General features: G+C 35.3%; 1 pseudogene; it reads left to right on the forward strand.

The window, feature by feature from the left end:
• The first annotated feature begins 2,534 nt into the window (after positions 1-2,534).
• Positions 2,535-25,410, forward strand: LOC129883672 (tubby-like F-box protein 3; annotated as a pseudogene).
• Positions 25,411-26,918: the final 1,508 nt, after the last annotated feature.

Here is a 26,918-nt window from a genome sequence, read left to right on the forward strand (position 1 = left end):
TTATATAGTTGAATGAATTTGAAGATACTTTTAATGATTAACCCTAAATTTAGGTCCCTAGTTTATTTTTATTTTTTTACTTACCAAAAAAAAAAATCTCTTAGGTTCAAGTGAAGTCATGCACCTATTGAGTGATTGTAACTTATGTCAATGTAATTCCATGTTTTTTTTCAATCGTAAAAAGGAATAATGAAAACGCTATCATAATCAATTGTGAACATACTAGTTAAGGGTCACATTTCAATGAGAGAACTTCATATTATATGAGGAAATATTATCCCAAAGTAGTTGTGAAAGATATTTTTAATTAGTAACTCAATATAATCATATTTTTAAAAATATAGCAATTTAAGAAAATGTTGATCTGTTTTACTTTTCAAGCTCATGAGCTAATCTCTTCTTATCCTGAATTACATCTACCCTTACACGGTCAAAGGCTTCACAACACTTTGGAGAGCTTTTAAATCCTGCTCTATTCTAAAATCCTTATTTTACTAGTATTTTAGTTGTAAATCAATCATTTTCTCCTATTTCAGGTGTCATCATAAAATTTCGATCATTATCGTAATAGTCAAATTTATCTTGTGTCGATTTCATGCATCTTTATAATTCTATTGACGACATTTTAAAATTACAAATATTTTTAAAGAAAAAATGTAAAACAAAACTTCCTTTTAGAAGGTTGGTCAAACAAGTTGTTCAAACTTCAAAGTATAGAAGATTAAGATGACAACAGGTCCAAAATTTAAAGTTTCATTACTTTATTTTGCGTGTTCCTATCACCAAAGTTATTACACTCTTAAAATACATATTTGGACTTTAAAGATACTTTTAATTAATAAACCTAATTATTAAGCCTTTTTTTGGACTTTGAACCCTAGTTTTTTTTATATACCTAGTTTTTTTTTTGAGGTTCAACTATTCAAGTGAAGTCATGAACTATTTTCATATCACCATAAGGAGAAGAAGCAAATGAGGGATTTTCATATCATATAAGGAAATATGATCTCTAGTTATCAGTTTTAAAGATATTTTTGGTATAAATTCATTGAATTGGTGGATTGTCCATTTGCTTGATACATGAACTATTTACATTCATGTATACATATTCCTTAGGTTCTATGAATCATTAAGATAAGAATGTATCTATTAATTATGACATTTCACATGGTAATTTTTAGAGTGATTTCTCAACCTATAAATCTGGTTGTCATTTACCATTGTAAGTGACACTTGAATAGAAGAAAAGTTCTCTCCTTCATTAACATTTCTTGCCTTCTTCTCTTTATACTTATATTATTCTGAGTTTAATTTTCCAATAATTTTTAATTAATAACTCAATTCATATTTTTTAAAATATAGCATTTTAAGAAAAATATAGGTATTTCTTAATTTCTGGCTTATATCTAATCTCTTCGTATCAACTAACTCTAATTTTTATCTTACATGCGTTTCACCTATCGAACAATTTCTTATTCTCTATTTCAAGTATCGTCATAAAATTGGGCTATTGTCATAATATATCAGTCTTATATTGACTTCCTACATTCTTGTAATTTTGTTGATAGTATCATTCTTCTTTTCTTCTCTTTCTCCTTCTACTGTATGAAAGCGAATTGTTAATAATTTTTGCCTTATAAAGAACATGAAAGTAACTCACAAACTAATGACATTGTTACTATCAGATCTTGTTGATGCTGATTTCATCATTTACTAGAAAAGGGATATATCCAGATCCTAATGGGCTTTCTTTTTCTGTCACAGTGAAGCCCATAAACTAAAGATGAATATTTTTACTTCTCAAACAAAACCTATCTACCCTAACCCCTATATTCACCTATGTACTTGTAGGAGACCGTTTGAATTGTTAAGGTTTGATTAATCAACTTAAAATTATTTTGTGAGCTGCCTTTCTGCCAAAGTTCTCTAATCCCAAATGATGTTCAAACATGAAGCTCCAGGACCCATTTCAGCTTTCTGTTTTTATCAACATTCAATGTATCTCATCAGAGATTTTTAGATTTGTATAGCTGCTGATCATGGATCACTTCCTTATCAAAACTTTGAATTGATGGTGTAGATTGATTCTTGTGGATCTATAGATGTAGAATTACAACTTGGGTGTGTTTAGTTTCATCGTTTGGAAGGACATTTTGGTGGGTTTTTCTTATCGACTGCTAGGGTTTCTCCATTTTATCCAAGATTGAGGCTTTTTTAATCAAAGATTTGATTTTTATTATCAAAGATTGGAGCTTTAGCTTTATAGATGGATGATTATCAATTTTGGCGTATGTTTATGGTGGATTGTACAACACAGAGCTGACTTTATTACTGGGGTTTTAGCAAGAAACAGGATCTGGGTATTAGGTGTAGGAGGATTTTGGGTCTGGTACAAAATTTCTATCCAAGTTTGATTCTTGAAAACGTGTAGGTTGCATTGGGTGTTGTTTTTTTGGTTTGTAATTATAGAAAGAGATCTTCTTTGAAGTTCACTGTTGAGGAAATTTTTATCTGTTGAGGTATATGTGCTTAAAATGTCCTTCAAGAGTATGATTCAGGACATGAAGGATGAGTTTGGGAGCATTTCTCTGAAAGGATTTCGTTCTAGGTCACATAGGGTGGTTCAGGATTGTACTGTAACACTCGATGCTTTAAGGCAAAGTTGTTGGGCTAATATGCCGCCTGAGCTATTGAGAGATCTACTAATGAGGATTGAGGCCTCTGACTCTGATTGGCATCCGAGAAAAATGTGGTTGCTTGTGCTGGTGTATGTAGGAGTTGGAGAGAAATAATGAAAGAAATTGTCAAAACACCTGAAATTTGCGCGAAATTGATGTTCCCCATCTCCTTATAGCAGGTTCGACTCTTCATTTTTATAAACTATTAGTGTTGTAATGTATGCCTTTGCATTCTTGTTGTTGTATTGCTATATGTTAGTTTGACTTAAGGTAGTTATCTGCATTTTATAGTTGATGTTTATATCTACTACTGTTGTTAGAAAAGCATTTGTTATTTCTAATGAGGATTGAGGCCTCTGACTCTGATTGGCATCCGAGAAAAATGTGGTTGCTTGTGCTGGTGTATGTAGGAGTTGGAGAGAAATAATGAAAGAAATTGTCAAAACACCTGAAATTTGCGCGAAATTGATGTTCCCCATCTCCTTATAGCAGGTTCGACTCTTCATTTTTATAAACTATTAGTGTTGTAATGTATGCCTTTGCATTCTTGTTGTTGTATTGCTATATGTTAGTTTGACTTAAGGTAGTTATCTGCATTTTATAGTTGATGTTTATATCTACTACTGTTGTTAGAAAAGCATTTGTTATTTCTAATTAACAAGCTACTATTGTTTACAACAACAACAACAACCCAGTGAAATCCCACATCGTAGGGTCTGGGAACAAGCTACTATTGTTTATTGAAATGAAATGGGTCTAGGTAGAATGGAATGAATATATATAATTCTATTATTATTTTGAGATTGTGTCAAAATTGTTTTGTTGTAGTATTTGTCCTTAAATATCTTCTCGTTCTCTTTAAATTACCAAAATCTCATGGCATTATTGCAGATTTAGCTAGAACATTAACACAATAAAAGGGAATTATTCATGTAGATGATATCAACTAGACGAGATAAGTGTGGCATTTAGAAAGTCTCTGATTTGCCTTAGAATGCAATATTTAGTAGCGATAATTACCTGATAGAGCAACCCAACCCTCTAATTAGCCTTTGTAGTGTTAGTTTTAAAACAATTCCAAACATAGCTATACTTGGGATTTTATAGCAAATCCCTAAAGATATACCCCATCGCTTCCCCAACCCAATGTTCAGGGAAGCGTGCGGAAAAAAGTGACTAGGCCCCACTTCACGCTTTAAGCGACGCGCTCGCTTTATTGAAGTGAAGCGTAAGTTAAAAGAAAAAAGACCAAAATAAATAAAGACAATATATATAAGCGAGATTTCAAATTAAAACTCTAGCTGCGTTAAAATCCTAGAGGAGAAGCCAATAGTCAAACTAAACTGGGTCTTTGAAATAAAAGGCCGCGACTCTTTTTTTCCTCTTTAATCGACCTCTTAAGACTTAAAAAAAATTAAGCGTCGCTTCCTTTGCTATGCGCATCTACTTAATAATTCTCCTAAAAGAGAATAGATATATGAATGTAATGCAGTACTACTCCAGAAAATCCCTTTTATGCTTAAGAGAAATATTTAAAATAAAATAAAAAGTGAAAAATATGATGCTTGTATATATACACATTTACAAATATATTCATATTCACATATCTACTCTCCAATGCACTTATTTTTATAAAAAAATAAACAAATAAAATTAGAATGAAAAATATGATTTACTTTAATTGAAGCATCTATATAGTAGCAAAAAAATTAGTTTGTAATGCGACCATCACTCATCTGCATATAAAAAAATAAAATATATTGAATCAAAGAACGTTTCTAAAAAATAAAGATTATGAAGAATGTAGTAAATAAAAATTCATCAATAAAGCTAAAGAACAATAAGAATAGTAATATTTATTTTAATTGAAGCATGTGTATTGTAGGCAAAAAAAAATTAGCTTGTAATGCGACCATCACTCATCAACATATAAAAAAGCATATAAAAAACTAAAAATATTGAATCAAAATTTTTTCTAGAAAATGAAGAATGCAACAAATAAAAATTCACAAAAAAGTGATGGTCAATAACAAAAAAAGAGAAGTTTAACATTATAAGTAATCATAGGAGTATATATAAGAGAGGTTAAGAAGTTAGAACCCTATTACAATTCAAATTTCATTTAAATTCGAATTCAAATATCATATCAATTTTTTTAAAAGAAAATCTTTTTATCACTCTTTCTTATCCTTGATTTTTTAAATATAATGATATTTTTCTTATAAGCTATATATTTGAATTGAGAGGAATATTTGAAATCAATAAGTTTTTTTTCCCTACGTCTTTTTCATCTTTTTTTTAGTTATTTATCTTCTTTTCTTTTTTAATTCTTTCTTTTGTTTGTTTGTTTGTTATTTTTTTTTACTTTTTTAATATTATTATATTTACTTCTACTACTATTACTATTATTGTTAAGGTTATTATTATTATTATTATTAGTATTCGTATTCTATTATCATTTATTACTTTCTATACTTTGATTGCCTTATCTTGCTTTTCTATATCGCTTTGAACTCCATATTCTTATCTGACTTCTTTCTTATCTGATTTTACTGAGCCGAGGGTCTCTCGAAAACAGCCGTCCTACCTTGGTAGGAGTCAGGTCTGCGTATACTCTATCCTCCCCAGACCCCACGTTGTGGGATTTCACTGGGTCGTTGTTGTTGTTGTAGTAGTATTCGTATTATTAGTATGTCTATATTATTTATATCAAATATTTAAATTAAATATATTTAAATTTATATTATGATATTTGAAAAGGATAAGTTTAATGAAATAATAGAGTTTATTTAGAACTCTTCCATCTGTGGATTTTTATTTTTTTGTGGGAGGTTGTTAGACTTTTTTTCTTTTCTCTTTTCTCTTTTTTTGGATACAAAAAATAAATTATTTTTTTTCCATATGTTAGCTTAATTATAATATATTTTCTCAATGTAAATATTTAATATAAAAACTTTAACAACTTCCCACAAAGGAAAGTTTTAAATTTAATGCTTTTTATTTAAATATTTAATGTAAACAATATGCAAATTTAATATAAAGGAGGAGTTGTTATGAAAAGTTAGTTTAAATATACAGTATAAAAAATCTGATAACTTTTCAGATAAAGTTAAATCAGATTGTTGATAAGGTTGGATGGATATATAAATATAAGACTTTTTAAAAAAAAATATGTATAATAAATTAATATTATTGTTGTTGTCGTTGTTGGTTTTGTTGATAAGATTGAAAGAATTTTAAAAATAGGACTCTTTCAAAGAAATATTATGTAGAACTCTATTTTTTATTTTTTTAATATTATTATTGCTACTATTACTGTTGTTGTTGTTGTTGTTGCTGCTACTACTATTACTGTTGCTATAATTATTTATATATATATACATTTATATTATTTTTTATCTAAAATTTAAATTTAGTATATTTTAAATATATTTTATAATATTTGAAAGGATAAGCTTATGAAATAGTAAGTAGCCATGAATTTCTCCTTTTAAGTTCATCGAAATTTATTTACTTTTTTTTTGAAAATTTTCAATAAAAAGCTTTTATTACAAAGTATATTAATTTTGTCCTAAAATTGCCAAGTGGCTTTTCAATAGCTTGCCTCTTGGCTTAATCATATTGCAAACTATTCTCCTTTATTAACCTGAATTAAGTGATAAATTGTCTCATTGTTATTGGTTTTTCCTGTTTCGTTTATCTATTATCTTCTTGTTATTACTGCTTATTTTTCATCTCTCCTTGAGTTGAGGGTCTATCAGAAACAACCTCTTTACCATCCACAGTAGGAATAAGATCTACGTACACACTACTCTCTCGACCACTACTTATGAGATTATAATGTGTCTGATGCTGTTGTTATTATTAGAAAAGCAAGGCTAATTAATTGAGGATATGCTAGCACATTAAAAAAACTAAGAAAATGCATGCATTCTTGCAACATCAAGATCAATAAGAAAATGCTCTATCCTGCTTTTTACATCTGAAATTTTGGCCACTTCGGGTTTGACTATGGAACGAATTTTGTGAAGCCCAAGTTCCCTTTAAATGAACATGAATTTAAGTTATTAAGTGTTGGGCGAGCTTGCTTGCTCTTTGGCTAATCCACTAGTAGCCGGCAAGAACAATATCGGTAATCATCCCGCTCCAACCTTCAAATGAGGTCAAACTGAGCATTGTAGTTAGGATTCGAACGTGGAACTCTAGGTCATTATTTCTATGCTCAAACACTTAGTCACTGCCCTTACCCTTGAGGATTTGGCTATGCAAATGATATAAGATACTGAATGATTACAAGTATGAAAGAAAAGAAAGTTACAACAACATACCTAGTGAAATCCCCATAATTGGGCATAGTAGGAGCGACAAAATTAGGAATTAGGTTATCCTGGAGAAAATAGGAGTGACCTCTATGGCGGACAAGATGAGAGAAGCGAGATGGTTTGGGCATGTGCAGAGGAAGTGCGGTGACGGTCCAGTGAATAGGTGTGAGAGACTAGTTAAAGGGGATACGTAGAGGGTTAGAGGTTGGCCGAAGAAGTATTGGGAAGAGGTGATTAAGCAAGACATAACGCAACTTCATATTATCGAGGATATAACTCTAGATAAGAAGGAGTGGAGGTCGCGTATTAGGGTAGAAGGTTAAAAAGGGTTAAGTGTTGTCTTGCTGTGCATAGGTTTAGGCTTGTTAGTGCATGTCGTAGTATTAGTCGTACCCTTGTAGTTCTTGCCACATTTTATTTATTGTGTTTTTATAATCACACTATTTTGTTATTGGTATTTTCTAGTAAACTTTACACTGGTTTTCTTATTATCAGTTATGCTTTGTTCATTGTTTTTTTTTCTTCTACTTGAGTTTGATGCACTTAAGCCGATGGTCTTTTGGAAAAAGCCTTTTTACCTCCATGAGGTAGTGGTAAGATCTGCGTACACTCTACCCTCCTAAAACCACACTCAATGGAATTTCATTGGCTATGTTGTTGTTGATGTCTGGGGAAGATAGAGTATATGTAGACCTTACCTCTACCTCATGGAGTTAGAAAAGTTATTTTCGAAAAACCCTCAGCTCAAGTGTAGCAAATTCAAGTACAAAGCATAGGAAAATAGTGTAGAAAACAGTGTAGAAAAAATAGCAATTAACAAGGGAAGCAACAAAGCCTACTAGATCAACAAAATAGTAAGGCTATCGAACCACAATGAACAATAGAGAATGATAGAGATCAAAAGTAGGAACTACAATAATACAGCTAGTACAATGACAAACACTAACAAGTCTAAACCCTCGAAAAGCAAGACAACACTCCACTACCTACTAAACTTCTACCCTAGTATGTGTCCTCCTATCTAAGTTCATGTTCTCGGTAGCCTGAAGTTGTGCTATATCCTGTCTAATCACCTCTTCTCAATTCTTTTTTCGGCCTACCTTTACCTCTCTTCATACCTATTATAGCCAACCTATTATACTGTAACACCCCATAAATATTATTGATTCATGGATCCTTTCTTTCATGAAGTCCAAATAAATTATCAAAGTTTTCTATTTAATTCAAGCATGAAACTTTATGGATTTTTCATATCATAATTCCAAATGCATAGATTATTAAATATATGAAATTTAATTACCTATCTTATATTAACTTATATTGGCTTTTAAATGCATTAAATTGTTGATTTATCAAAAGTCCTTATATGAAGGCATGAAAAGATTTTGATCATGTTCTAAAGTATTTTGATCATGTTCTAAAGTATTTTGATCATGTTCTAAAAGTATTTTGATCATGTTCTCTCATGCCTAAAGATTTTGATCATGTTCTAAAGTATTTTGATCATGTTCTAAAAGTATTTTTATCATGTTCTAAAGAAATTTGATCATGTTCTAAAGTATTTTGATCATGTTCTAAAAGTATTTTGATTATGTTCTCTCATGCCTAAAGTAATTTGGGCATAACTTTTCATAGGATGGTCCAAATTAGGTGATTCAAATTTCTGAATAACCACAACATCATTACCTACAACTTTCATGAAGAACATATCTTAAGATTCGGATTTTAAGTAGATCAAATAAATTGATCTTTGGAAGACATAGTGCTGTGACGGAATGGAGTGTTTGTAGAATAAAATTCATATCTCGATGTAGAATGCTCCAAATTGGATGATTCTTGAACTAACTGAAACTAGACTTCTATATCTACAATTCTTATGAAGACACCAAATCCTAATAAGGAATTTATCTTATTCAAACGTAGCTTCGAAAACAGATATTCCGTTAAAAGAGATTTCATCTCACCTACCATAGAAAGATCTAGAACCATTTGACATCATCCATGACATCAAAATTCTCCATTGAATTTTCAAGATCATCCTTTATGATTATGTTTATTTATTGTTAGGTCCCTCCTCCACTCCTATAAATACCCACCTTATTTCCTCATTTTATTCACCAAGCTTTCTTAAGCAACTCTTCTCTCTATATACTTCTTTACTCCTTCTCAAATATAGTTTTAGTTTTAGTAGTATAAAAATACTACTCTAGTGATTCTTATACTCCGGGTAGTACACAAAATAAACCGGCGAGAAGAAAAGGCTAGGGGTTCAAGAGTGTTCCAATTCGAAGTAAAGCTTCCGATTTAAGGTATGTAAGGCTTTCATAGCATCGGATTGAGTTCGTCCATGCGCCCAATATTTAAATTCATTATAATTGAGTTATAGTTGAGTTTTATCCAAATCGTGAATTCTAAATGAAATAATTCTTCTCCTATTGAGTTAGATATATTTATGCATTAATATTATTATTATTATTGTTATCTCTCATATTATTGGAATTATTGTTCATGGCTACTTTCCCATGAATCCTAATTGATTTGATGTTCATGAATATTTTTACACATATTTTGAGTAAAGATGTTGGCTTTTTAATATTTTCATTGATAAAAAGAGTGATATGAATTAATACTATATATGTATTTTATTGAGTTTTGAAAGAGCAAAAGAATTGAGTTTAAATGATTTTTTGAGTAAATGATGTTTTGAGCAAGATGTTTTGATGAGATGTAAATGATGTTTTCGAAGTATAATAATTGATGAAGAGGTAATAAGATGAGTTTGATGATTTAAATTAAAGTCCAATGAGACTAGATGATGAGTTTAATATGAGCACATATTTTGGGAGTAGTATTGAGCACCGAGTTGGGTAAGAGTTTAATTGACTCAAACCCCAGAACTACGTAGCCAGCGTAGGATGGAGGCTATGCCTCTTAAGTCCCAAAAAGAGGACTTTGATGAGTGGATCCAAGATGGTGATGTCCTTTACCCTGGCAAGGTATTGGATGGATGTGGCAACGACATCGCTTCGTTGTATCATCGCTAGCTCATAAGTGATGGTTGTCGGTTAGAGAAACTCCCAATTGAGTAAGCATTGCTTGTTACTATTATTTTTATTATTATATTTTAAACTTGCATTACATATTGATGTTGAGATGATGTTGAGTTCTGAGCTGAGTTTTCTTGAGAGAAGTTTCTTGATATTTGTCCTTACCTTCCTGCCATTTTACATACTCGTACATTCCACGTACTGACGTCATTCGACCTGCATCGTTTTATGATGCAGATACAGGTGTTAGAGATCCTCAACAGGCGCTTCGTTGAAGATCATTATTTTTCAGCTATTTGGTGAGTCCTTCTTATATTCGGAGGAACTCTTTATCCTTTAAGTATTGTTGAGTATTATGTTTCTTTTAAGGTAGCCATGGATATGTCATTGGCACCATCTAAGAGTATTAGAGGCTTCATATACAAAGTTTAATGATGTAATTGGAGTAGTTCTCCTTTGAAACTACTTCTTCAAAAAAAAACATTTCTTCTTTCATTAGATGTTGTTAATGGAGAGCCCACATAAGTATTCTTATTAAATCTTCCGCTGATGAATGAATAAGTGATGAGACCAAGTGGTTCTCTCAGAGGCCAGAGATGGTTTCTGAGTGCCGGCCACGCCTAGGGTACCCTCTCGGGGCGTGACAAACTTGGTATCAGAGCACAGAGTTCAAGAGTCCTAGGGTGTCTATGAAGCCGTGTCTAGTAGAGTCTTGCTTATAGGTGTGTCGTGCACCACACTTATAATCAGGAGGCTATAGGACATTAGGAATTATTTCACTTCTTTCATAATCTGAGTTCGTGCGATAGAGTTTAACTCTATAAAAGCTTCCTTTATAATTCGTGCGTTTACACGTTTCAGACATGCCTCCTAAACGTTCATCTAGTCAGAGGAACGCTGCCAGCACTGAGGTTCCACAATCAGTGATGCCTCCACGGAGAGCTAGGGGCCGACCTGCAAGGTTTACTGAGGTACCCCAAGTACCTACTGTTCAGACCACTCCTACTTCTGAGGAAGATTTTCGAGGAGCGATTGCTATGCTCACCCAGTTGGTGGCTGCTCGAAATAGTAGCCAGAGTTCACCAACTCCTAACTCTAGTTATCAAGAGCCGTCTGCTGCCACGAGGATTAGAGATTTTCTGAGAATGAATCCGCCGGTCTTCACGGGCTCCAACGTTGATGAAGACCCCCAAAATTTCATTGATGAGATGTGGAAAATACTAAAAGCGATGCATGCTACAGAGATTGAGGGGGTTGAATTGGTGTCTTATCAACTCAAGGATGTGGCAAATGTCTGGTATAATCAGTGGGAAGAAAGTAGAGGTGAGGATGCAGAGCCTGCTCTTTGGGATGAGTTTGAAAGAGCATTTCTTGATAACTTCTTTCCCCAAGAGCTACGTGAAGCAAAAATTGAGGAGTTTGTGAACCTCAAGCAAGAGAGTATGACTGTGAAAGAGTATAGTTTGAAGTTTATTCAATTGTCCAAATATGCCCCAGAAATGATTCCTCATATGAGGTCTAAGATGAGGAAGTTTGTCTCTGGCCTAGGCAAACATGTAAAGAAAGAATGTAAGGCAATGCTAATGATTTCTGACATGGAGTTTTCTAGATTGATGGTGTATGCTCAGCAGGTTGAGGATGACAAGAAAAAGGACCGAGAGGAACACCTAAGCAAGAAGGCTAAGTCTACTGGGCATGAGAATGAGCAGAAGCAAGGGAAGGGTAACAAGTCTTTCTTTCAGAAAAGGTCTTCCAATTATGCACCTTCCCCAACAAATGCTTTTACACCTAATACCAGGTATGATCAGAGATCGCTAAGTCACCAAAACTTTCGATCTCAAGGTTCTCAGTCCCAATTAAGTATGGCTCAAGGCTCTAGAAGAAAACCACCATGTGCTAGATGTGGGAGGCTCCATTTGGGAGAGTGTCGTGTGGGCACCAATGCTTGCTATGGATGTGGAAAGACAGGTCACTTCCAGAATGAGTGTCCTTCAAAGAGGCAGGGAGATGGAAGTAGTAGAGCTCAGTTTTCTTCTGCAGCTCCACAGAATAGAGGTAATCATAGAGGTGCAGCTTCAAGTGCAGGTGGGGGAACCAACCGTCTGTATGCTATGGGTAGTCGCCAAGACCAAGAAAATGCACCCGACGTTGTTATTGGTATGCTCCGAGTCCTTTCTTTTGATGTGTATGCATTACTTGATCCTGGTGCTACATTATCTTTTGTGACTCCTTACTTGGCTAGTAAATTTGAGATCCTTCCTGAGTGTCTTCTTGAACCTTTCAGTGTGTCTACTCCTGTTGGTGATTCTATCTTAGCTGAGAGGGTCTATAGAAATTGTACTGTGTCAATCTATCATAGGGATACCATGGCTGACTTAGTTGAGTTGGACATGGTTGATTTTGATGTGATTCTTGGTATGGACTGGCTTTATTCTTGTTATGCTTCAGTTGATTGTAGGACCCGAATTGTCAAGTTTCAATTTCCAAACGAGCCTATCTTAGAGTGGAAGGGGAATTCTGTAGTGCCTAGGGGTAAATTTATTTCCTACCTTAAGGCTAGAAAATTAATCTCTAAGGGATGTATATATCATATAGTCCGAGTCAAAAATATTAATGATCAGACTCCATCTCTTGAGTCAGTTCCCATTGTGAATGAGTTTCCTGAAGTCTTTCCTGAGGATCTACCCGGAATCCCTCCTGATAGAGAGATAGACTTTGGTATTGATGTCCTTCCTGATACACAACCTATCTCCATTCCTCCTTATAGGATGGCTCCTGCTGAGTTGAAAGAGTTGAAAGAACAACTGAAAGACCTCCTAGATAAGGGGTTTATTAGGCCAAGTGTCTTACCTTGGGGCGCTCCTGTCCTATTCGTGCGAAAGAAAGATGGGTCCCTTAGAATGTGCATTGATTACCGACAACTAAACAAGGTCACCATTAAAAACAAGTACCCTCTCCCCAGAATAGATGATTTATTTGACCAACTTCAGGGTGCCACATGTTTCTCTAAGATAGACCTCAGATCAGGCTATCACCAGTTGAAAGTGAGAGAATGTGACATCCCGAAGACGGCTTTTCGAACCCGCTATGGTCATTTTGAGTTTCTTGTTATGTCCTTTGGATTGACAAATGCTCCAGCAGCTTTTATGGACCTCATGAACCGAGTATTCAAGCCATACCTAGATACGTTTGTAATTGTCTTCATCGATGATATTTTGGTCTACTCTAGAAGTAAGAGTGAGCATGCTAATCACCTTAGGATTGTCCTTCAAACTCTTAAGGAGGAGGGGTTGTATGCTAAGTTTTCAAAGTGTGAGTTTTGGCTTGAGTCTGTAGCATTCCTAGGCCATATTATATCTGGGGATGGAATCCAAGTTGATACTCAAAAGATTGAGGCAGTTAAGAACTGGCCCCGACCCACCTCTCCAACCGACATAAGGAGTTTCTTAGGTTTGGCTGGTTACTACAGAAGGTTTGTTGAGGGATTTTCATCCATATCCTCACCATTGACTAAGCTGACTCAGAAGAAGGCTAAGTTTCAATGGTCTGATGCTTGTGAGAAAAGTTTTCAAGAGTTGAAAGCTAGATTGACTACTGCTCCAGTACTATCCCTACCCGAAGGAACGGATGGTTTTGTAACCTATTGTGATGCTTCAAGAGTTGGGTTGGGATGTGTATTGATGCAGAAAGGTAAGGTCATTGCCTATGCCTCCAGGCAACTTAAGACTCATGAGAGAAACTACCCCACTCATGACCTTGAGTTGGCAGCTGTGGTATTTGCTCTTAAGATCTGGCGTCACTATCTTTATGGTGTACATGTGGATGTGTTCACAGACCATAAGAGCTTACAATATGTATTCAGCCAGAAGGAGCTGAATTTGAGGCAGAGGAGATGGCTAGAGTTGCTCAAGGATTATGACATGAGCATTCTCTACCACCCAGGTAAAGCAAATGTAGTTGCTGATGCTCTTAGCAGGTTATCTATGGGGAGTACAACTCATGTGGAAGAGGAAAAGAAGGAGTTGGCAAAGGAAGTGCATAGACTTGCACGTTTGGGAGTTCAACTTATTGACTCTAGTGAGGGTGGTATAATAGTACGAAATGGAGCTGAATCATCTCTAGTTGCAGAGGTGAAAGAGAAACAAGATCAGGATCCCATTCTTCTTCAACTGAAGGATGAGGTTCACAAGCAGAAGGTAATGGCTTTTACTAAAGGGGGAGATGGAGTGTTGAGATATCAAGGAAGATTATGTGTTCCAAGTGTTGATGGTATTCGAGAGAGAATCATGGAAGAAGCCCATAATTCCAAGTATTCCATCCATCCAGGTTCAACAAAGATGTATCATGACTTGAGAGAAGTATACTGGTGGAGTGGAATGAAGAGAGATATAGCACAGTTTGTGTCCAAGTGCCCAAACTGCCAACAAGTTAAAGTTGAGCACCAAAGGCCTTGTGGAGTGGCTCAGAATATAGAGATCCCAAAATGGAAGTGGGAAATGATCAATATGGACTTCATTACCGGTTTACCACGAACCCGCAAACAACATGACTCTATTTGGGTGATTGTGGATAGGATGACCAAATCGGCACATTTCTTGCCAGTGAAGACTACCAACACTGCAGAGGATTATGCCAAAATGTATCTTAGAGAGATTGTTAGACTGCATGGAGTTCCTTTGTCTATCATCTCTGATAGGGGAGCTCAATTTACTGCTCAATTTTGGAAGTCATTTCAGAAGGGTTTGGGTTCAAGAGTGAACCTTAGTACTGCTTTTCATCCGCAAACAGATGGCCAGGCAGAGCGTACGATACAGACTTTGGAGGATATGTTAAGAGCCTGTGTCATTGACTTCAAAGGTAATTGGGATGATCATTTACCCCTTATTGAGTTTGCATATAATAATAGTTTCCATTCGAGTATTCAAATGGCTCCTTATGAAGCTCTATATGGGAGGAGATGTAGATCACCAATTGGTTGGTTCGAAGTTGGTGAAGCTGAGTTGATTGGACCAGACTTGGTTCACCAAGCTATGGAGAAGGTGAAAACCATCCAAGAAAGATTGAGGACAGCTCAGAGTCGCCAAAAATCCTACACTGATGTTAGGAGGAGAGATTTGGAGTTCGAAGTGTACGATTGGGTATACTTGAAAGTTTCACCCATGAAGGGTGTGATGAGATTTGGAAAGAAAGGAAAGCTTAGTCCTCGCTACATTGGTCCTTATCAGATTATGAGGAGGGTAGGTAACGTAGCCTATGAATTGGAGTTGCCCCCAGAATTAGTTGCTATTCATCCCGTGTTTCACATCTCTATGCTTAAGAAGTGTTTGGGAGATCCTTCACTTGTTGTCCCAGCTGAGAGCATTGGAGTGAAAGAGAGTTTGAGTTATGAAGAGATTCCAGTTCAGATTCTTGATCGTCAGGTTCGCAAATTAAGAACTAAGGAAGTAGCATCTGTCAAAGTCCTGTGGCGAAATCAATTTGTTGAAGAGGCTACATGGGAAGCTGAAGAAGATATGAAGGCTAAATATCCTCATCTATTTGTGCCTTCCGATGATGATGTTCAAGGTAATATTCCTTACTCCAACCTTTGAGTCGATGTATATTCTTGAATTTTAGTAATGGAGTTTATGAGAAATTGATGTCTTGATGATACTCATTCTTGATGTCTCCTAGTTTCATCTTCATTCGAGGACGAATGATTCCAAGGGGGAGATATTGTAACACCCCATAAATATTATTGATTCATGGATCCTTTCTTTCATGAAGTCCAAATAAATTATCAAAGTTTTCTATTTAATTCAAGCATGAAACTTTATGGATTTTTCATATCATAATTCCAAATGCATAGATTATTAAATATATGAAATTTAATTACCTATCTTATATTAACTTATATTGGCTTTTAAATGCATTAAATTGTTGATTTATCAAAAGTCCTTATATGAAGGCATGAAAAGATTTTGATCATGTTCTAAAGTATTTTGATCATGTTCTAAAGTATTTTGATCATGTTCTAAAAGTATTTTGATCATGTTCTCTCATGCCTAAAGATTTTGATCATGTTCTAAAGTATTTTGATCATGTTCTAAAAGTATTTTTATCATGTTCTAAAGAAATTTGATCATGTTCTAAAGTATTTTGATCATGTTCTAAAAGTATTTTGATTATGTTCTCTCATGCCTAAAGTAATTTGGGCATAACTTTTCATAGGATGGTCCAAATTAGGTGATTCAAATTTCTGAATAACCACAACATCATTACCTACAACTTTCATGAAGAACATATCTTAAGATTCGGATTTTAAGTAGATCAAATAAATTGATCTTTGGAAGACATAGTGCTGTGACGGAATGGAGTGTTTGTAGAATAAAATTCATATCTCGATGTAGAATGCTCCAAATTGGATGATTCTTGAACTAACTGAAACTAGACTTCTATATCTACAATTCTTATGAAGACACCAAATCCTAATAAGGAATTTATCTTATTCAAACGTAGCTTCGAAAACAGATATTCCGTTAAAAGAGATTTCATCTCACCTACCATAGAAAGATCTAGAACCATTTGACATCATCCATGACATCAAAATTCTCCATTGAATTTTCAAGATCATCCTTTATGATTATGTTTATTTATTGTTAGGTCCCTCCTCCACTCCTATAAATACCCACCTTATTTCCTCATTTTATTCACCAAGCTTTCTTAAGCAACTCTTCTCTCTATATACTTCTTTACTCCTTCTCAAATATAGTTTTAGTTTTAGTAGTATAAAAATACTACTCTAGTGATTCTTATACTCCGGGTAGTACACAAAATAAACCGGCGAGAAGAAAAGGCTAGGGGTTCAAGAGTGTTCCAATTCGAAGTAAAGCTTCCGATTTAAGGTATGTAAGGCTTTCATAGCATCGGATTGAGTTCGTCCATGCGCCCAATATTTAAATTCATTATAATTGAGTTATAGTTGAGTTTTATCCAAATCGTGAATTCTAAATGAAATAATTCTTCTCCTATTGAGTTAGATATATTTATGCATTAATATTATTATTATTATTGTTATCTCTCATATTATTGGAATTATTGTTCATGGCTACTTTCCCATGAATCCTAATTGATTTGATGTTCATGAATATTTTTACACATATTTTGAGTAAAGATGTTGGCTTTTTAATATTTTCATTGATAAAAAGAGTGATATGAATTAATACTATATATGTATTTTATTGAGTTTTGAAAGAGCAAAAGAATTGAGTTTAAATGATTTTTTGAGTAAATGATGTTTTGAGCAAGATGTTTTGATGAGATGTAAATGATGTTTTCGAAGTATAATAATTGATGAAGAGGTAATAAGATGAGTTTGATGATTTAAATTAAAGTCCAATGAGACTAGATGATGAGTTTAATATGAGCACATATTTTGGGAGTAGTATTGAGCACCGAGTTGGGTAAGAGTTTAATTGACTCAAACCCCAGAACTACGTAGCCAGCGTAGGATGGAGGCTATGCCTCTTAAGTCCCAAAAAGAGGACTTTGATGAGTGGATCCAAGATGGTGATGTCCTTTACCCTGGCAAGGTATTGGATGGATGTGGCAACGACATCGCTTCGTTGTATCATCGCTAGCTCATAAGTGATGGTTGTCGGTTAGAGAAACTCCCAATTGAGTAAGCATTGCTTGTTACTATTATTTTTATTATTATATTTTAAACTTGCATTACATATTGATGTTGAGATGATGTTGAGTTCTGAGCTGAGTTTTCTTGAGAGAAGTTTCTTGATATTTGTCCTTACCTTCCTGCCATTTTACATACTCGTACATTCCACGTACTGACGTCATTCGACCTGCATCGTTTTATGATGCAGATACAGGTGTTAGAGATCCTCAACAGGCGCTTCGTTGAAGATCATTATTTTTCAGCTATTTGGTGAGTCCTTCTTATATTCGGAGGAACTCTTTATCCTTTAAGTATTGTTGAGTATTATGTTTCTTTTAAGGTAGCCATGGATATGTCATTGGCACCATCTAAGAGTATTAGAGGCTTCATATACAAAGTTTAATGATGTAATTGGAGTAGTTCTCCTTTGAAACTACTTCAAAAAAAAACATTTCTTCTTTCATTAGATGTTGTTAATGGAGAGCCCACATAAGTATTCTTATTAAATCTTCCGCTGATGAATGAATAAGTGATGAGACCAAGTGGTTCTCTCAGAGGCCAGAGATGGTTTCTGAGTGCCGGCCACGCCTAGGGTACCCTCTCGGGGCGTGACATATACCTCCTTACTGAGGCGTATGCGCATCTCGTCTTCAAATGTCCAAATTATCTCAATCATAGTTCCCTTATCAAAGAAAAGGAAGTTAGAAAGGGCAAATAATACAAACCATAATCTCCTTTTTGGAAGGGGTGGTTTCTCCAATTGAAATATCAAAGCAAATAGATATTTTGTGCAACCATAGCTTTGTTTTAACCATATAGCAAACCTCATAAATCCTCAGCAAGAGATGGAAGATCTTTTCGCCATTTTAGGGTTTGACTAAGGAACAAATTTTGTTAATCCCAAGTTTCCCTTTGAATTAACATGAGTTTAAATGGTTGAGCCTTGGGCGAGTTGTCTTGCACTTCGGCTAATCCATTGATAGCCGGCAAGCACAATATCGATAATAATCTTGCTCCAGCCTTCAAATGAGGTCAAACTAAGCTTTATAGTTAGTATTCGAACTTGGAATCTCTAGGTCATTACTTCTATACTCAAACACCTAATTACCCTCCATCCCCCTTGAGGATTTAGATATTCAAATGATATAGGATACTATAAGAAAGAAAAGAAAATTACAACGACAACAAATTCAGTGAAATTCCACAAGTAGGCATACTAGGAGCGAAAAGATCAAAAATGAGGTTATCCGGGAGAAGGTAGGAGTGACCTCTGCGGCGAAAAAGATGTGGGAAGCGAGATTAAGATGATTTGGGCATGTGCAGAGGAAGTACGGTGACACCATAGTGAGGAGGTGTGAAAGACTAGTTAAAGGGGTTATGCAAAGGGTTAGAGGTTGGTCGAAGAAGTATTGAGGAGGTGATTATGCAAGAGATGACGCAACTTCATATTATTGAGGATATAAATCAAGATAGGAAGGAGTGGAGGTTGCGTATTAGGGTAGAAGGTTAGAAGGGGTGAAGTGTTGTCTTGTCGTGAATAGGTTTAGGCTTGTTAGTGCACGTCGTAGTACTAGTCGTACCCTTGTAGTTCTTGCCACATGTTGTTTATTGTGTTTTGATTATCACACTATTTTGTTATTGTTGTTTTCTTGTAGACTTTACACTACTTTTCTTATTAATAATTATGCTTTGTTCATTGTTTTCTTCTTTTTCTTCTACTTGGGTTTGATGCACTTAAGGCGATAGTCTTTCGAAAAAAGCCTTTTTACCTCCATAAGATAGTCGTAAGATCTGCGTACACTCTATCCTCCTAAAACCACACTCAATGGAATTTCATTGGGTATGTTGTTGTTGGTGTCTAGGGAGGATAGAATATATGTAGACCTTACCACTACCTCATGGAGTTGGAAATGTTGTTTTCGAAAAACCTTCAGCTCAAAGTGTGGCAAATCCAAGTACAAAAAAGAGGAAAACAATGTAAGAAAATATAGCAACTAACAAGGGAAGCAACAAAGCCTACAAGATCAACAAAATAGTAAGGTAATCGAACCCCAATGAACAATAGAGAATGACAGATATCAAAATTAAGAACTACAATAATACTGTTAGTACAACGACAATCTCCAACAAGTCTAAACACTCGAAAAGCAAGACAACACTCCAGTACCTAATAAACTTCTACCTTAGTATGCATCTGCCACACATCCTATCTAAGGTTATGTCCTCGGTAACCTGAATTTGTGTTATTTCCTATCTAATTACCTCTCCCCAATTCTTCTTCCGGCTTACCTCTCCTCATACCTACTATAACCAACCTATCGCACCTCCTTACTAAGGTGTATGCGCATCTACTCTTCACATGTATGAACAGTCTCAATCATAGTTCCCTCATCAAAGAAAAGAAAGTTAGAAAGAGCAAACTAATACACACCATACTCTCCTTTTTGGAAGGGGTGGTTTCTCCAATTGAAATATCAAAGCAAATAGATATTTCGAGCAACCATAATTTAGTTTTAACCATATTGCAAACCTCATAAATCCTCAGCAAGAGATGGAAGATCTATTGGCCACTTAGGGTTTGACTAAGGAACAAATTTTGTGAATCCTAAGTTCTCCTTTGAATGAACACGAGTTTAAGTGGTTGAGCCTTGCTGATCTTGCTTGCACTTCGTCTAATCCACTAGTAGCCGACAAGCATAATACCGGTAACATCATGCTCCAACCTAAAAATAAGGTCAAACTAAGCATTGTAGTTAGGATTCAAACTTGGAATCTCTAGGTCATTACTTCTATGCTCAAACACCTAATCACCCCCTCCCCCTTGAGGGTTTAGATATTCAAATGATATAAGATATTGTATGAGTGTGAAAATGAAAGAAAAGAAAGTTACAACAATAAACCCAATGAAATCCCATAAGTAGGCATACTAGGAGAGACAAGATTAGTAATGAGGTTATCCGGGAGAACGTAGGAGTGGTCTCTGTGGTGGACTAAATGAGGGTAGCAAGATTAAGATTGGTGGGCATGTGTAGAGGAAGTGCGGTGACGCCCCAGTTAGAAGGTGCGATAGACTAGTTTAAGGGGGTAAACAGAAGGTTAGAGGTTGGTCGAAGAAGTATTGGGGAGAGGTGATTAAGCAAGACATGATGCAACTTCATATTATTGAGGATATAATTCTAGATAGGAAGTAGTGGAGGTCGTGTATTAGGGTAGAAGGTTAGTAGGGGTGAAATGTTGTCTTGTCGTGCGTAGGTTTAGGTTTGTTAGTGCATGTCGTAGTACTAGTTGTATTCTTGTAGTTCTTGCCACATGTTGTTTATTGTGTTTTGATTATCACACTATTTTATTATTGTTGTTTTCTGGTAGACTTTACACTGCTTTTTTATTAATGGCTATGCTTTGTTCATTGTTTTTTATTTTTCATCTACTTGGGTTTGATTCACTTGAGCCGATGGTCTTTTGGAGAAAGCCTTTTTACCTCAATGAGGTAGTGGTAAGGTCTGCGTACACTCTACCCTCCTAAAATCAAACTCAGTGGAATTTCATTAGGTTTGTTGTTGTTGTTGGTGTCTAGGGAGGATTGTGTATACGTAGACCTTATCATTATCTCGTGGAGTTGGAAAGGTTGTTTTCGTAAAATCCTCAGCTTAAATGTAGAAAATCCAAGTACAAAGAAGAGGAAAACAATGTAGAAAACATAACAACTAACAAGGGAGGCAACAAAGACTGCAAGAACAACAAAATAGTACGATTATCGAACCACAATGAACAATAGACAATAATGGCTATCAAAAGCAAGAACTACAATAATACGGCTTGTACAACGACAAACACCACCAAGCCTAAACCTTCGAAAAGCAAGACAACACTCAACTACCTACTAAACTTTTATCCTAGTATGTGTCTTCCACACCCTCCTATCTAAGGTTGTCCTCAATAAGCTGAAGTAGTGTTATATCCTGTTTAATCACCTCTTCCCAATTTTTCTTCCAGCCTACCTATCCTCATACCTACTATAACCAACGTCTCGCACTTCCGTACCGAGGTGCATGCTCATCTCCTCTTCACATGTCCGAACCATATCAATCAAAGATCCCTCATCAAAGAATAGAAAGTTAGAAAGAGTAAAATAATACAAACCATACTCTCCTTTTTGGAGGGGGTGGTTTCTCCAATTGAAATATCAAAGCAAATAGATATCTCGAGCAACCATAACTAGTTTTAACCATATAGCAAACCTCATAAATCCTCAACAAGAAATGGAAGATCTATTGGCCACTTAGGGTTTGACTAAGGAACAAATTTTGTTAATCCCAAGATTCCTTTTAAATGAACATGAGTTTAGTGGTTGAGCCTTGGGCGATCTTGCTTGCACTTCGGCTAATCCACTGGTAGTCGGGAAGCATAGTACCTGTAATCATCTTACTCCGTCCTTCAAATGAGGTCAAATTGAGCATTGAGTTAGGATTTAAACTTGGAATCTCTAGGTCATTACTTCTATGCTCAAACACCTAGTCACCCCCCTTCCCTTGAGGATTTAGATATTCAAATGATATAGGATATTGTATGAAAGAAAAGAAACTTATAACGACAACAAACCCAGTGAAATCCCACAAGTGGGAATACTAGGAGCGACAAGATTAGGAATGAGGTTATTCGGGAGAAAGTTGGAGTAGCCTCTGTGGCGGAAAAGATAAGGGAAGCGAGATTAAGATGGTTTGGTTATGTGTAGAGGAGGTGTGCGAGGCTAGTTGTAGGGGGTACACAGAGGGTTTGAGGTTGGTCGAAGAAGTATTAGGGAAATGTAATTAAGCAAGACACGACACAACTTCATATTATCGAGTTTAGGAGGTTAGTAGGGGTGAAGTGTTGTCTTGTCATGCATAGGTTTAGGCTTGTTAGTGCATGTTGTTGTACTAGTCGTACCCTTGTAGTTCTTGCTACATGTTTATTGTATTTTGGTTATCACACTATTTTGTTATTATTGTTTTCTTGTAGATTTTACACTGCTTTTTTTATTAACGGCTATGCTTTGTTCATTGTTTTTTTCTTTTTCTTGAGTTTGATGCACTTGAGCCAATGGTCTTTCGAAAAAAGTCTTTTTACCTCCATGAGGTAGTGGTAAAATTTGCGTGCACTCTACCCTCCTAAAACCACTCTCCATGGAATTTCATTGGTTATGTTATTGTGTTTGTTGTCTTGGGAGAATTTTGTGTACACAGACTTTACCACTACCTCGTGGAGTTAGAAAGGTTATTTTCGAAAATTCTCAGCTCAAGTGTAGCAAATCCAAGTACAAAGAAGAGGAGAACAGTATAGTAAACGTAGCATACAAGGGAAGCAACAAAGCTTACAAGATCAACAAAATAGTAAGGTAATCGAACTCCAATGGACAATAGAGAATGACAGATATCAAAATTAAGAACTACAATAATACTGCTAGTACAACGACAATCTCCAACAAGTCTAAACACTCGAAAAGCAAGACAACACTCCATTACCTAATAAACTTATACCCTATTACGTGTCTTCCTCACCCTCATATCTATGGTCAAGTCCTCGGAAACACCTGTAGTTGTGCTATATCCTGTCTAATCATCTCTTTCAAATTCTTTTTCAGGCCCACCTCTACCTCTCCTCATACCTACTATAACCAACCTCTCACACCTCCTTACTGAGGCTATGAGCATCTCCTCTTCACATGTTCAAACTATCTCAATCATACTTTCCTCATCATAGAAAAGAAAGCTCCAAAGAGCAAAATAATACGAACCATACTCTCCTTTTTGGAAGGGGTGGTTTCTCCAGTTGAAAAATCAAAGCAAATAGCTATTTCGAGCAACCATAACTTAGTTTGAACCATATAGCAAACCTCATAAATCTGCAGCAAGAGATGGAAGATCTTTTTGATCATTATTGCATTCTCATTTAACTTTCATGTTCCCTTTAGATTACTCTGAAGCATAGTCAAGGTATTTTTATGGTATGCTTCACTCATGATAAATGTTTGTAACATGTTATATGACCTTCAACATAAACAACTATAGTCCTGCCATCTACTGCATTCTTATGCACTTGAGTGAAGATTCTGCTGAAGTAGTGTGGAAGACATTCTCAACTTTTAAGTCAGGGTTGTTCTTGTTTATTTTGTGCGGGTGTAACTCCAATTGGAACTTTAGCGACATTTCGAATGGTTCCATGTTCTACAACATTTGACTTTTGTAAATAACAACTATTGACTGATTTTATGCCGTCAATGCACTCGAAAGGGGGGAGAGGAGGAGGGAGATAGAGAACAAATGGATGGAACAATTAGTGCAACAGCCATGAAAAGAGATGATTATAGCATATTAATACAATATGCTCAGTATATACTTTATATATACCAAGGACTGAAAAATTCTGTCAACCTAAAAGAAGCTTTTTGGAATGATATTTTGTAAAGACTTCTAGTAATTATGACTGTTGGAATTACTACTGAATGGTTATACTTTTTCTAGCTGTATTTGCTTATCATCTAAACTTTATTTTACTTATATTTGTTGCTCAAGCCACTTTGTGCTGATTGAACAAAACCAATTGCTTCACAAGATTGATTTATGTTGTTTTATATTGTTCTCAACATTTACATTCCTGTGTACCTATTTCCCTTTTCCCAGTTAAAGTATGCAAACTAGAACAATCTTTATCTGCTTGCAAATCATAGTGAATGATCACTCTCTCTTCTTCCTTCAGCCTGGTCCTCGCGACAAACTTGTTCAATGTTTTATCAAAAGAAACCGCAGCTCATAGACATATCACCTCTTCCTTAATTTAAATGAAGGTGAATAAGCATTTATTTCATTTTCACTTCTTTCTTTCCAGGTGCATTAAGCACCCTTCTTGTATCTTTTCCCTCTTTTCCTTTTCAGTATATCTTTTGGTACAATCAGTGGCTTCCTTTTCTTATGCCTGCACCTATATAGGATTTCTTTGCTTACATTATTCAGTCTAAATGATATTGCAGTGACCTTCACTACTTGGGTACCCCCCATACATCCTTTAATGATGATGGGTAAGTTCCTTATTGCTGCTCGGAAGTGTAAAAGGCCAACACACACAGATTACATCATTTCTTTAAATGCTGAAGATGTTTCCAAGGTAGCAGCACCTACATTGGGAAGCTGAGGTTTGTCGCGCTAGTATGTCATTTTTGCTACTTTATAGTCGTCTTGCTGACTACTTTCTCCTTGCTGAAATTTGTAACAGATCCAACTTCTTGGGGACCAAGTTCACTATCTATGATACACAACCCTCTAATGCAGGAGCTAAAGTCAGTAAATGCTGCTCTACTAGATTTGTTGGGATGAAACAAATCTCTCCAAGAATACCCACTGGAGTTATCTTGTAGCTCACATCTCATACTAGTTGAATGTTCTGGGGTCCACGTAAGAGATAGTTCCTTTTGTGTGCTTTTATCTACAGGGATGTCCTATCAAGGAAATACTCTTTGTATGCCTAGCCGGCTGGTATCATTCATTCTTCAGTTGTCCATATTATCCAATTCACTCTTCTAAAAAGAATGAAAAAGTTTGTGGATATTTTCGTTCTGTTCATACTAAAAAGTGAATGCTTAATTTAATAGGTTGAATACAGAAAGGCTACTTTTCTTACAGATGGAAACAAGGGTGGTTGTCTTTCACTTGCCAATTGATATACATTGTTTTCTCTCAGGAGGATGCTGTCTGTCATGGACGCAATTCCGGCTTCTTCTATTGAACCTGGGGGTTCAGCCCCTACTCAAACAGAATTTGTTCCTGTGAATGTAGATCCCTCCCTCCACTTTTTTAGATCAAAATCAACTCGCATGGATAACTTCTCATCCGTGCCTTTACCAAGTCCTAAAGATGAAGTTCTAACTTTGAAGAACAAACAACTCCAATGCTGGTGTCTTAACTTCAATGGCCGCGTAACAGTTGTGTCCGTAAAAAACTTTGCCCTATGTATCAGTAGATTTTGAAGTACTCTACCTCTTTGAAGTAAAACAAAAAATATATGTTTGCCCTATATATCAGTAGAGTTAAAGAATTGAACCTCCTTGCACCCATCCGCCTGCATTCTTGCCAATGAAGACTATATTTCCACATATCAACAAAATTAAAGAAATGAACCTCTTTGCGCCCTTCTACTTCTGCTCCGAGAAAACTAAAATGGGGTTCATCTGTTCAAATGTGAAAGTTGTGCACAGGCCAAAGCCACAAAAACAACTTTATCACTATCCTATTGGCAAAATACACCAGGAATATGTATTATATATATATATATATGAACGGATGGAAAAGGGGTAGTGTATATGCAGACCCATTGTCATCCCTAGGCAATTACAATAGCATACTCGATTACTCGCTATAATTTCATAAGTGGAGTTTGAAAGGGTAGTGAATGTGTAGACCTTACTCTTATCTTGGAAGGCAATTAGAGAGAATATTTTCGATAGACCACCCCCTCAAGAAAAAAACATATCAAAGCATTTCGAAAAAAAAAGGGTGGGGGTGGGGGTGGGAGGAAGACGCCATAGTAAAATAAAAATAAAAATAAAAACATGACAAAATATTCTTAAAAGGTATAGTAGCTACAACAAAATAGAACAATAATCGGAATACAAGAAACAATACATAGTAACAGAAATTCAATAACAAAAAACTATCAGAGTACTACTACCTTTACTAGTGTGAAAGGATAAACTACACGAGACTCAATTACCCACCAACATTCTATCTTAATCTCTTATCTAAAGTCATTTTCTTTGTAAGCTCTAGCTGAACCATTTACTAGCATTAAGCTTAGCACATTTTATGAATATATACAGAAAGCATCCTAGCAAATAGTGTGGATGGTTAAGGTTGATACTTGATTGCAAAATTGACAATCTTAAAAACCAAAAATACTGAATGGCTTGTGCAGGTTTTTTCAATAACATTGCCAAGCTGCTTTTTCGAGGAAAATCACATTCATCGTCTTCTAGCCCATTGAGATGTGGGATTACGAAGGAGAATTCGAAAGAACTTTAAAATATCATTTGGTATAACAATTGTACAGTCAAACCTCGATGTACTGGCAATATTTGTCTTAAAATTTCATGTTGATATAGTGAGGTGTTATTATATATGTATATTGACATTTGACGTTTTGATTTCATTTAGTTGATATAAACAAAAATACGTAAAAAAAAATTAGTTAA

The sequence above is a fragment of the Solanum dulcamara genome, chromosome 3 (genome assembly GCF_947179165.1).
Source record: "Solanum dulcamara chromosome 3, daSolDulc1.2, whole genome shotgun sequence".
Taxonomy (NCBI): Eukaryota; Viridiplantae; Streptophyta; class Magnoliopsida; order Solanales; family Solanaceae; genus Solanum; species Solanum dulcamara.